Source organism: Bos taurus, chromosome 11 (genome assembly GCF_002263795.3).
Source record: "Bos taurus isolate L1 Dominette 01449 registration number 42190680 breed Hereford chromosome 11, ARS-UCD2.0, whole genome shotgun sequence".
NCBI lineage: Eukaryota > Metazoa > Chordata > Mammalia > Artiodactyla > Bovidae > Bos > Bos taurus.
In genome coordinates, this window is record NC_037338.1 from 46,800,484 (window position 1) to 46,812,349 (window position 11,866).

The window sequence follows — 11,866 nt, forward strand, 5'->3', positions numbered from 1 at the left end:
GAGAAGGGGACGACAGAGGATGAGATGGCTGGATGGCATCACTGACTCGATGGACGTGAGTCTGAGTGAACTCCGGGAGTTGGTGATGGACAGGGAGGCCTGGTGTGCTACGATTCATGGGGTCGCAGAGTTGTACATGACTGAGCGACTGAACTGAACTGACTGAACATGATTCTGATTTGGGGAAACTCCCAGTCATTATGAAGAAATAAATAGAATCTCAATTTACCATAACACAGTATCTATGCATGTGTACTAAGTCAATTCAGTCAATTCAACTCTTTACAACCCTGTGGACTGTGGCCTGCCAGGCTTCCCTGTCCATGGGATTCTTCAGGCAAGCATACTGGAGTGGGTTGCCATTTCCTCCTCTAGGGGATCTTTCCAACCCAGGGATCAAACCCACATCTCCTGCGGCTCCTGAATTGCAGGCAGATTCTTTACCACTGAGCCACAGAGGAAGCCCACATGGAAATAAAAACAAAAAGGCAGGGAAGCTCTGGGAGAAAGCTCTAACACTGATGGAGAATCATCAGGGAGGTGTCCCAGAGGATATGGCCTTTGAACTCAAAGGTAAATGAGTTTCTGGCCAGAAGAAAAGAATTCTGGGTTGAGGGAGAATTACACAGACATGAAGTTGGTGGATGTAATTGGCAAAAATGAGTTGGCTGGTGACCACAATGATGAGTCAAGAGCTGATGGCATCAGGGGCATGAGAGACGGCTGTAGAGCCTGTGAAAAGAAAATCTCCCCACTGAGTCTTAAAGCCTTGATGGTTATACATTGTTCCTCATGAGAACAGAGTAGGTGAACATTTGGGTCTACTTATTATTCTGCTCAGCAATCACTATGTACTTCATTTAGTATGTGCCAGAGTAACATTTTTGGTCAGATATTTTTTCTGAGAACTGTAAACTATACACATGTAGTCATAGGCTTCTCAGTTTGTTACTCACACAGTAGGATTATCCAAACATGAGGCATAGCCATCTGCTCAGAGTTGTTTTTTTTTTTTGTTTTTTTTTTAACAAAGAGGGAAATTTGCATCCTAGGTCCACATCTTCTGAGAACTTTGCACCTCAGAAATCTTCCCTTTTCTGAGCCTCTAAGATGAAAACTAAAAGTGTGCTTTAAGCATTTTTCATGTCTGCTACTCAGTCTTTAAAATTAAACATTTTATTGGGGGGGGGGTGGGAATAGGGAGTTTGGGAGGGAAATGTACACTCTGCCATATGTAAAATGGATAACCAACAAGGACCTACTGTATAGCACAGGGAACTCTGCTCAATGTTATGTGGCGGCCTGGATGGGAGGGGAGTTTACGGGAGAATGTCCCCTCACTATACACCTAAAACAAACACAACATTGTTAATCAGCTATGCTCCAATATAAAATAAAAGTTTTTAAAAAGTTTAACACTTTAAATTTTTGTATAATTTCCCCTAAATGTAGCATTATTAATGAATTTTTCTTTTTTGCACATTGAAGTCTCTTCTAACATTCTGCTGTTTTTGTCTATGCTGAAATAATCATGTGGTTTTTAATCCTTTAGATTATTTCCTATTGAAAGACTCCCTGAAATAGGATTAAAGGATCAAAGATTTATAATACATTTTTTTTTGGAATACATGTCACACAGTCATCTTCTGAAAAAGTTTGAACAACAGCTTGTCACTGTCATCAAATTTCACTGCAGTCTCAACCACATTGGGAAGTGTGTTTTTTTTAATTTTTGTTGATTCATCCGGTGTAAATACTTTATTTTATCTACGATTTCATTGTTAATGGTTCAGTTCAGTTCAGTCACTCAGTCATGTCCGACTCTTTGGGACCCCACGAATCGCAGCACACCAGGCCTCCCTGTCCATCACCATCTCCTGGAGTTCACTCAAATTCACATCCATCGAGTCGGTGATGCCATCCAGCCATCTCATCCTGTCGTCCCCTTCTCCTCCTGCCCCCAATCCCTCCTAGCATCAGAGTCTTTTCCAATGAGTCAACTCTTTGCATGAGGTGGCCAAAGTACTGGAGTTTCAGCTTTAGCATCATTCCTTCCAAAGAAATCCCAGGACTGATCTCCTTTAGAATGAACTGGTTGTATCATCTTGCAGTCCAAGGGACTCTCAAGAGTCTTCTCCAACACCACAGTTCAAAAGCATCAATTCTTCGGCGCTCAGCTTTCTTCACAGTCCAACTCTCACATCCATACATGACCACTGGAAAAACCGTAGCCTTGACTAGATGGACTTTGTTGGCAAAGTAATGTCTCTGCTTTTGAATATGCTATCTAGGTTGGTCATAACTTTCCTTCCAAGGAGTAAGCGTCTTTTAATTTCATGGCTGCAATCACCATCTGCAGTGATTTGGAGCCCCCCAAAATAGTCAGCCACTGTTTCCACTGTTTCCCCATCTATTTCCCATGAAGTGATGGTACCAGATGCCATGATCTTAGTTTTCTGAATGTTAATGGTAGACGGTAAGTATTTTCTAAATTTCTGTGTTCTATCTGATTTCAAATTTTTGAAAAATTTCCTTTGCTAATTTATGTATTGGAATTTTAGTATTTTTCTTTCCATTTTGTATAACTCCAAAATCACACATGGGAAAAGAAGCTAAAGTCTCTCTTGGAAGTTACAGAAATGAAGGAATGGATTAGGAATCAGAACAGCAAGGAGATAGTGAAGAAAGACACAAAATATGCCTGAGGGTTTATTTTCATTTCTAAAGTTTCTCCAGAGTAGTGATTCTTAACCTCTTTGAGATTATATCTCCTTTTTTTTTTTTCTTGGAGTGCAATTGCTTCCCAGGTGGCGCTAGTGGTAAAGAACCTGTCTGCCAATGCAGGAGATATGGTTTTGATCCTGGTCTGAGAAGATTCCCACTTGTCACAGAGCAATTAAACCAATGTGTCACAATTACGGTGCCTGTGCCCTAGAGACCATGCTTCACAATAAGAGAAGACTCTGCAATGATAAGTATATACACTGCAACTAAAGAAAAGCCCAAGCACCAGTGAAGACCCAGCTCAGACAAAAATGAATAAGCAAATAAAATTATAAAAAAAGAAAAAGGACATAATAAGGGAATTTCCAGAAAAATAATAAAATGAGTTTACACCAATTCAGATCAGATCAGATCAGATCAGTCGCTCAGTCGTGTCTGACTCTTTGCAACCCCATGAATCGCAGCACACCAGGCCTCCCTGTCCATCACCAACTCCTGGAGTTCACTGAGACTCATGTCCATCGAGCCAGTGATGCCATCCAGCCATCTCATTCTCTGTCGTCCCCTTCTCCTCCTACCCCCAATCCCTCCCAGCATCAGAGTCTTTTCCAATGAGTCAACTCTTTGCATGAGGTGGCCAAAGTACTGGAGTTTCAGCTTTAGCATCATTCATTCCAAAGAAATCCCAGGGCTGATCTCCTTCAGGATGGACTGGTTGGATCTCCTTGCAGTCCAAGGGACTCTCAATTAGCCTTCATTAAAAGAATACCTAAAGGATGTTTTGAAAAGAGGGAAAATGATCCCAGAAAGAAGGTGTATTAGTTTCCTATTAGCCGCTGTAACAAACTACCATAAACCTAGTGGCTTAGAATAACACAAAATTATTGTCTTCCATTTTCTAGGTCAGGATTCGGACACAAGTATCATTGGGCCAAATTCAAGATGTCAACAGGGCTGCTAGTTGCTCTAGAAGACAGTCTGAATCCTTGCTTTTTCCATCTTCTGGAGTTTGCCTACAGTGCTTGGCTTGTGGCCCCTTCCTTCATCTGCAAAGTCAGCAATGAGGGTTGGGTCCTTCTGACGTTGTACCACCCACTCCTCTCCCACTTTTAAATACTCTCTGATTACATTGGGCCCACCCAGGTAATTCAGGATAATCTCCGTACTTTAAGGTCAGATGATTATCAACGATCACTCTCCCTTGTAATATGATACATTCACAGGTTCCAGGATGGAGCTATCTTTGGGGCAGGGGTATTATTCGGCCAATCACAGGACATCTGGGATATAAATAAGAATTGTAAGCCAAGAAACCAGTAAACATGTAGGAAAATCTAAACAAATCTTGTCTGTAAAAAAACAAAATCTAAATGTGGGTTAGAGAAATGATAGAACTAAAATGTCATTCTACAATAAACTATGGGCTGAGAGGGAGATGATTGAATTTCAAAGTGTTCATAAATCCATGTATTCTGAAGGAAAGAAGTTTATATATTTATTACCTCTGGACTCTGAAAAGGGTAGAATATTCCTGGTACAATTTTAATAGCAGAAATAGAGTATGTAACTTCTAGACCAGAAGGAGAGGGGGAGCTTGAATAAAAATAATAACAATAAGAAGAAGAACACCTCCCCAAAAAGGCAAAAGATGAGAAATAATAAGAGGGGTAGGATGGGGAAGTGGCAGAGAGACTAAAGAGGGAAGGTTGATACGTATACATATAGCCGATTCATGCTGCTGTACAACAGAAACTAATACAACATTGTAAAGAAATTATACTCCAATTAAGATAAATAAATAAGTGAACTTAGAAAAAAGGAAGCATTGAAAAAGGTCTAAGATACAATGCAAATTTGCTGTATGACTCAGGGAACTCAAACTGGGGCTCTGTAACAACCTAGACGGATGGGAAAGTGTGGGAGGTCAAAGGAAGGCTCACGAGTGAGGGGACAAATGTACACCTATGGCTAATTCATGTCGATGTATGGCAGAAAGCAAGCCAATATTGTAAAGCAATTATTCTTGAATAAAAAAAAGAAAAAAAGGGCTAAGATAGAAATTTTAAAAATTAATGTTAGTAAAGAAAGTTCAAATATGTTAAAGATGACAAATAAATGAACATGAGCCAAACTTTCCAGTTGAAAGATTGTCAGAATGGGATTTTTAAATCTGGCTTAATGCTATTCAGAAGGGGTTTTTTAAATCTGGCTTAATGCTATTCACAAGAGACATGCCTAAAATATTAAACAGAAATCTTAAAAAGAAAAGAGTAAAAGAACACAGTCAAGTATCCACCAAAAGGGATCTGTGTGCTAAGTCGCTTCAGTCTTGTTCGACTCTTTTTGACCCTATGACTGTAGCCCGTCAGTCTCCTCTGTCCATGGGATTCTCCAGGCAAAAATACTGGAATGGGTTGCTGTGCCCTTCTCTAAGGGATCTTCCTGACCCAGGGATTGAACCCAAGTCTCTTGCATCTCCTGCATTGGCAGGCGGGTTCTTTACAACTAGCGCTACCTGGGAAGCCCAGACAAGATCTGGGGCCATTCTAAATATCAGAGCAGAATTTCATTGCAAAAACATAAACAGGAAGGGGAGGACCATGACCTAGTGTCCAGGAATTTAATTCACCACAAATACATGACACTTCTAAACTTCTGTGGCCACAAAATAAGTACGTGCATACATAAATAATAAATAAACAAATAAATAATCTCACCATACACAAAATTTTGGAAGAGCCTTGCCCATCAGCTGACATGTATATATTATATCCAAATAATATGAAACCTTTGCTAGTATTATGAAAGTGTTATCATCATTCCCATTTCACAGAAGGGAAAACTGTCCCCACACAGGAAGAAGTTATACCTGGGCTATGGCTTGGCTTCCCCTGGGGTCTATTCCCTCCTCATTGAGCCCACACCTCACCTGGAGAACTTTTCCTCATCATCCATTTGGATGAGCATGGAGTACCTACTTTTACCCAAAGACCGCAGTCACTCTCAAAACCTGTTTAGATTGACCTAAATGGAGGCTTCTCTGTTTTTGAATTAGTCAAGAGACCCCGTGGTACGTGTGACTCAGGTCAATCATTGGAAACACACACACACACACAGCCTTCTCTTGTGACCAGCTGTGGTGCCAACACTCAGATCCCAAGTCTCACCCTGGAGCCCAGAACCACTGTCATTCTGGGCCATTGGTGGTGTTCAATCACTAACTTATGTCTGACTCTCTGCAACCCCATGGGCTGCAGCACACCAGGCTTCCCTGTCCTTTACCATCTCCTGGAGTTTGCTCAAACTCATGTCCATCTAGTCGGTGATGCCATCAAATCATCTCATCCTCTGTCACCCACTTCTCCTCCTGCCCTCAATCTTTCCCAGAATCAGCGTCTTTTCCAATGATTGAGCTCTTTGCATTTGATGGCCAAAGTATTGGAACTGCAGCTTCAGCATCAGTCCTTCCAATGAATATTCAGGGTTGATTTCCTTTAGGATTGACTGGTTTGATCTCCTTGCTGACCTGTAGGGAGGCCTATTTTCTGTGCCCCTTTGTTCTTATCTTGGGGTTTTTTCCCATGCTAGGGGCTTCAAAACCTGGCTTTTACAGCTAGCAGCTTTTTCTGATAAACCACATCAGGTCTCCTAGCTTATGGGCCTCAGACCAATCTCCAATTTAAAGAAACAGATCTTGCTGCCAGAGACAAAAGCCTTCACTCCATTCCATCATTTCACCTTCCAGGCAGAAACAAGTTCAAGTGATGGCCAGCTTGTGAAGCTTCCAGCGCTCCCTCCATGATGACCCCCAGGGTGAGGAGCAAGCCCCTCACCTGGCAGGAGGCAGTCAGGTGTCTTGATCCTTTAGACTATCCTGCATGTGTAGTAAGAATTCCATATTCTATTTGTATAGGACTTAATTCCCAAAGCACACGCACAAACCCAGTCTCATTTTTCATTGGTCTTGGCAACACTTCTATGAGGGAAGTAAAAAGTAGGTCAAGTGTTATGACCCCCATTTTAGAGCTGGGAAAATAAAATCCTAGAGAGAAATAAAGGCTTGTCTGGGAACAGTCCATGGGTAAATGAGAAGTTAAGGTTTTCGGAACTGGAATTTCCTGACTACACAGTTAGTGCTTGATTTTTGAAGGAGGCATTTTGGTGGCTAAGTGGTCTCTGAGCCAAACACCTCCGTCCCTCAATTTCCTCATCTGTTAAACAAAGATAACAGTTATACATTCTAAAGACTGTTGTGAAAATTCAGTGACAGAGTTCATATGTCAGTATGACAGCTGTCATCAGCCATCACTACTCTAATCTAGCTGGAAATGCTACCCAGATCACCTCCCCCAAGGCTCATGGAGAATGCGCCAGTGAAGTCACATCTCCTGTCCAAGGAAAGCCTGTATCCAATGACAAGTCAGTATGGGTAAATACAGTCTTGACTCCCTTGCCAGGGCCACCCTAGCTCCAGATCTCCTAGAGGATGGGTGGAGACCTGTGTGACTACATTGCAGCTCAGCTTTTCTTTCAGCTTAGTTCCTTCTTTCTTCACCCCATAGAGCTGTGGTTGTTGTTTGGTCACTAAGTCATGTCAACTCTTTGCAACCCCATGGACTGAAGCTAATCAGGCTTTCCTGTCCTTCACTTTCCTGTCTTCTGGAGTTTGCTCAAGCTCCTGTCCATTGAGTCAGTGGTGCCATCCAACCATCTCATCCTCTGTTGCTTCCTTCTCCTCCTGCCCTCAATCTGCCTTTTCATAGAAGTGTGGATTCTGAATTAAATCCCCAGTCAATGTGTGCTCGGTCACTCAGTCCTGTCCCACTCTTTGCAATCCCATAGACTGTTGCCCCACCAGGCTCCTCTGTCCATGGGACTTTCCAGTCAAGAACACTGGAGTGGTTGCCATTTCCTACTCCAATCAATGCCTGCAGGCTAATCTCCATTACTTGATTCCATGCACATGTGTAAAAACCACCCTCTATCAGTCAGGTGTGAACCACAAATGGGAGTGAGTTTGCACAGAACCAGTGATATGAAGTAGCAGAGAGGCTGGTCTGGCTTAGGTGTGCAGTGTGTGCTTGCAAGGTGTGCTCTTGCAAGAGACTAAGACAGGCAGGCCTTCCTGAAGGACTTGACCCTGGTCCCCCAGCACTGATATGCAGCCAACTGTGGTAGCCTCTAGGTGTGGGGCTACCAGAGTCTGGGTTGTTCTGTTCCTGGGCACAGACTTGTTTCACCAGTGACGCAATACCTTGTAATAGACCACAGGTCAATTGCACGTTCCTGTTACCCAGCACAGAGTGGCTTGTTGTTCAGTCTCTCCAGGAATTCTGACGCACCGCAAGACCCTGTGGTTGAAATGCTTCTACATTCCCCGTGAAAGTCCCTGGCCTCAGAAAAGGAAGTGTTCTCAGGTGACTAATAGGTGGGTCAGGGTTTCCCAGCGTCTGGCCATCTTGGGACATGAAACAAAAAACACAGGTACACTTTAGCTCAAGTTTTTTTGGGGGGAGTGTGGAGAAGGTAAGAGCCCAGAACTACTATCAGCTCTATAACCCCCCCATCCTCCAGATACTATAAGATGTAAGAGGGAAAATGCCAGCCTTTCCCTGACTTCCAACTTGATTACCACTCCAAGTCTCCCTTATTGGGAGTTCTGGATCACTCAGTCCTGCCAAAGTCCAGAGCCCTTGATGGGGTAGATGAATAAGGATTTGGATGTCAGGCCTCCATCACTCTGTAGGCTCTTTCCCTTGAACTTGACATTTTGGATCTGGCTGTTTGACTTACTTTGGCCACCTCATGCGAAGAGTTGACTTATTGGAAAAGACTCTGACGCTGGGATGGATTGGGGGCAAGAGGATGAGATGGCTGGATGGCATAACTGACTTGATGGATATGAGTCTCAGTGAACTCCAGGAGTTGGTGATGGACAGGGAGGCCTGGCATGCTGCGATTCATGGGGTTGCAAAGAGTCGGACACGACTGAGCGACTGATCTGATCTGATCTGATTTGACTTACTTGGACCATAAAAAAATTACTTATTGGACCATAAAGAAAGCTGAGCCCCAAAGAATTGGTGCTTTTGAACTGTGGTGTTGGAGAAGACTCTTGAGAGTCCCTTGGACTGCAAGGAGATCAAACCAGTCAATCCTAAAGGCAATCAACCCTGAATATTCATTGGAAGGACTGATGCTGAAGCTGAAACTCCAATACTTTGGCCACCTGATATGAAGAACCAACTCATTGGAAAAGACCCTCATGCTGGGAAAGATTAAAGGCAGGAGGAGAAGGGGCAACAGAGGATGAGATGATTTGATGGCATCACCGACTTGATGGACATGAGTTTGAGCAAGCTCCAGGAGTTGGTGATGGACAGGGAAGCCTGGCATGCTGTAGTTCATGGGGTCACAAAGAGTCGGACATGACTGTGTGACTAAACTGAACTGATGTGACTTACTTATAATTGCCTGAAGCCCCCAGCAATGCTTTTTCTCCCTTTGGGGCCTCTGCTTTCTCTTCTTCCTTTACTAATTGTCCTGTGTCTCCTGCTCAGCCCCATTTCCAAGTCTGATGGTCGTGCCTCTGCTCTGTGCTCCCACCAAACCCTATGCTTCTATTATCCATGCACACATTGTGGTGTGATGTTCTTTTCTTTTTCTTTTAAAGTTTTTATTTTGTGTTAGGGTATAGCTGGTTAACAATGTTATGATAGCTTCAGGTGGACAGTGAAGGGACTCAGCCATACATATACATGTATCCATCCTTCCCCAGGGCTCCTGGCCGGTGACAGTCCATGGGGTTGCAAAGAGTCAGACACAACTGAGCAACTAATACTTTCATGTTTCATTCTGCCCTGAACTCCCCCCTCCACCCACAGTCCAAGCTGCCACATAACATTGAGCATATACTGTGCAATAGTTCCTTGTTGGTTATCCATTTTAAATACAGCAGCGTGTACCTGGCCATGTAATGTCCTTTTTCTGAAGGCATGAAGACTGAGTCCCATAAGCACAAGGACACGCCCCCCTCACTCACCTCTGTGCCCATGCCCTCACTCACCTCTGTGCCCATGGGGTCTAATGTAGCACCTGGTGGGGGTGGGTGGGGAGTGAATCTTATTGGAGCAAATGTGTATTAGGTTTTATCATTGGTTGTTGTTTATTGTTGGTTGTAATCACAGGGACCCAGCCTACCTTGAACTAGCTTACAGCTCTACCACTTAGCTGCTGGGAAAGCACCAGAAACTGCTCCTCCTTTTTCAATACAGCTTGGACAACACCAGGAAGATGCTACTGTTCTGACTCTGGTCCTGTGCCCCATGCACAATGGCTGAGGATGGAATGAGATGGCTGGAGTAAGAAAAGGAGGAGAGTCAGCGTGCCCAGCAGATAAGCCTCAGGTGGCCCTATGGAAGCAGGGACTCTCCCAGGAGCTCGTGGACCGGATGTACTGCCCAGATGCAGGAAATGATTCTTCCCGTCATCGACCTATGCCTTCCTGGACTGTCCCTTTTAGAGCTTCATGTTGACGGACTCCTCAGTTTCCTTATGTGTTGTTTATTGGCTTTTATGGGATTATTTAATCTAAACCTTTGGTTGCAGGAGACAGACATGCTTGAGCTAGCCTGTGAGACAAGATATGGTGGCAGGAAGTATAGCATATCACGTGAGACTAACTGGGAATGTTAAGGTTATGAGAAATGAGGCATTATCATCTGACAGCCGAAAGCCACTGTATTCTCATTTCTGCATTTATCTGTCTGCTCGATTCTTCCTTTCTGCAAAATGGCTTTCTCTGCTTCTTTGTATACCTGCGAAAAGTGGCCCCTCTAAAGCTGATAGATTTCTAAGTCCTAGGTTTGAGAGCAGTAACACATGGCCTGGCTTCTCTGATTTTTTACTTCCTTATTTCTGGCAGTGGGTTAGTTTGAAGCCGCTGTCCCCAGAGTCCAATCAGCTATGGGCTAGGGACAAAGTTGGACTTCCCAGGTGGCTCAATGATAAAGAACCTGCCTGTCAATGCAGGAGACATGGGTTCTATTCCTGGGTCTGGAAGATCCCCTGGAGAAGGAAATGGCAGCCCACTCCAGTATTCTTGCCTGGGACATCCCACAAACAGAGGGGCCTGGTGGGCTACAGTCTATGGGGTCTCAGAGAGTTGGACACAACTTAGCAACTAAACAACAATAACAAGGGCAAAGTCAGGACATTATAGGTGACTGACCCTGTGAGCCGTGATGGTGGTGATGGGGGTAGGTCCCAGAAGAGGGAATCATGGGTTAAGCAGCGTCTGCATAACTTGACCTTGACTGATGTGAACTTGTGTGCTTCATTCAACGTGTGATCATTATGAGTATTATGCTTGGGAGGCTTGTTTATCTGTAGAGTATGTGTGTGTGTGTGTGTGTGTGTGTGTGTGTGTGTGTGTGTATGAATGTGTGTGTGTGTGTGTGTATGTGAGAGGGAGAGAGGCTTGGTGTCCATGCCTGGTGACTTCCCATCCTGTCTTTCATTTCTCTCTGAGGCAGTTCCTGTGCTATGAATCAGGGACTCAGTGGCAAACAAAGAAGACACAGTCCTTGCTGTGACCCACCAGGGAGGCAGATGTTCCTCAGGGTATCACACAAATGAATGTTTGAACTGAGGTCTTAGGGGCAAGCAGGGTTGAGCAATTCCATTCAGCGGACAAGTTATACCAAGTTTCTGAGGTTGGAGGAAGAGGTCAATTTGAGGAATCAAAAGGAAGCTTGTGTGGATGGAGTTCAGAGGGCAAGGCGACAGCTGTTAAGCAAGCACAGCCTGGACCTGGTGGCGCAGACTCTCAGGGACACTGGAAGGGCTTTGCATGTGTGCTAAAGTCTCTTCAGTCATGTCTGACTCTTTGTGACCCTCTGGACTGTAACCCACCAGGATCCTCTGTCCATGGGATTTCCCAGGCAAGAATAATGGAGTGGGTTTCCATTCCCTTCTCCAGGGGATCTTCCCGACCCAGGGATCGAACACCAGTCTCCTGCATTGCAGGCAGATTCTTTACTGTTTGAGCCACCAGGAAGTAAGGGCTTTCAGTTTTATCTATTCATAAAGACTATGGGAAACATCTTGAGGGTTTACAGTCAATTGTAAAAGCGAGGCCATC

At 44.1% G+C, this 11,866-nt stretch overlaps 1 long non-coding RNA gene across 3 annotated transcripts in view; it reads right to left on the minus strand.

The window, feature by feature from the left end:
- Positions 1-11,866, minus strand: part of LOC112448782 (uncharacterized) — a 44,329-nt gene that overhangs the window by 14,514 nt on the left and 17,949 nt on the right. The window contains exon 3 of one of the 3 annotated variants that reach the window (XR_009496443.1): positions 43-8,182. The exons of the other annotated variants lie outside the window; for them this stretch is intronic. This is a non-coding gene — a long non-coding RNA (uncharacterized lncRNA). Of the gene's footprint in view, positions 1-42; positions 8,183-11,866 lie in introns of those variants that run through there. 3 annotated transcript variants of the gene reach the window in all.